Here is a 1,763-nt window from a genome sequence, read left to right on the forward strand (position 1 = left end):
ACAACTTAAAACTTTCACTGAAGCTTTCTCTTTTCAGTGATAAAATATTTTAAAAGGTGGTCTCAGTGACCACATCTTCAAGTATATCTTTATACTTATCTTAGAAATCTAAAAGATCACTGAAACTTTTCTTATAAGTGACCAAAAAGTTTTTTAAATGCCAAGTTTCAGTGACTCTCTTCACTAAAATCTGATGTCTTAAAACCATCACTGAATACTTTCTTTTTTTCAGTGATAAAATGTTTTAAATAGAGTTTTTCAGTATCTTTTTAACTGATTGACTCTTCATATTCTTAAAAACTTTTTGTTTTTAAAAGAAAATAGTTAATGAATCGTCTTTATGACGACATTCTCTGTTTCCTATGAGCGACGCTTTGAGACGCACAAAATGATCTGTCATTACGCTACCTCATTAAATGTCATCCAATCGTGGATGAGAACGTGACATATTTCTCATTATAACCACTTTCCCGAACCATCGTCTTTTTTCTCTCTCATATTTTTTCTTTCTCCCCCTACTTATAAATATGAGATTTCTTCTTCATTTTTCTCTTTATGCTTTCAAAATTCTTAGACGAACTTCTGCTAAGATTTCTCCAAAGCAAGAACTCTCTCATCTTCAAACCTTTCGACCTTTCCTCTTCATCTTCAAAGGTCAGAATCTTCTTTCTTACTTCGTTATAAGAAATGTGTTTAATATGATTAAGAACTTTGTTCTCTTAATGTATTGAACTGTAACGGGTTTTAATCATCTCTTTCTCGATTATTAATCTTGTTTCTTTATACACATTCTACTTGAAAAACCCTAATCTTTTAAGGATTTTTCAAATGAAGTTTTTCCTTGTTTAAAAACTTTTTCTATACTCTTGGCTTAATTCTAACAAATTTGTTTCTTCCTGTTTATTTTACTTCTTTAACAATAAACAGATGGCTGCCAAGAACGTCAACTTCTCCATTGATGAGATCTCTATCAAGGCCAACAACCACATTGACTTGTTAGAGATACCCTCCACAATAGCATATTACCAAGAGGCGACTGACTTCCTCAAACAATCATCCTTAGGCTATGCTCTCAACCATGAGCCCCTCATGGTCAAGGAACTCATTCAGCAGTTCTGGTACACTGTTGAGGTTGTCGAAGTCCAAGATGATGTTGGACGTAGAATGGAGAAAATTCATTTCACTTTCAACCGCATGGATGTGAACTTTGGGGTTTCTACATGCCGCTCAGCCCTCCGTATTCCCAAGGGTCCCTTCGACAGCGAACCCTCCTCCACCAAGATCATCAATTTTCTCGACGCCATCGGCTATCAGTGGCCAATGAAGAAGGACTCCAGCACCCCTCTCAAATCCTTGACGAAGATTGAGAAAAACAGGATGTCAGCTGTCTGGCAATACTTGTTTTCTCATTTCATCCAGTGCATGGGTGGAAAAACTGGAGGTCAGGACCAGGCCTCTAGGATCGCCTTGATCATAGGCGTATCTGTGATTCAACGACGCAATATAAATTATGCTACGGTCATTTTTGATGACCTGGTGCTTAAGCTGAACAAACACCAGCAAGAAAAGGTGGTGCCTTACACCAGGTTTCTTTCGATGGTATTGACTAAGATCTTCAAGAGTCTTTACCCCAAAGAAGGAAACCTTCCAGCTTTCAGGCTTGGATCCAGAATTCTGGATCATAAGCTGAGGGACAATGATGTGGCACTTTCTTCCATTGTGTCCATTACTACCTCTTCTTCTCAGGTCGCCATGACAAGGGC

The sequence above is a fragment of the Cynara cardunculus genome, unplaced genomic scaffold, assembly GCF_001531365.2.
Source record: "Cynara cardunculus var. scolymus isolate 2C unplaced genomic scaffold, CcrdV1 Un_Scaffold_2877, whole genome shotgun sequence".
NCBI lineage: Eukaryota > Viridiplantae > Streptophyta > Magnoliopsida > Asterales > Asteraceae > Cynara > Cynara cardunculus.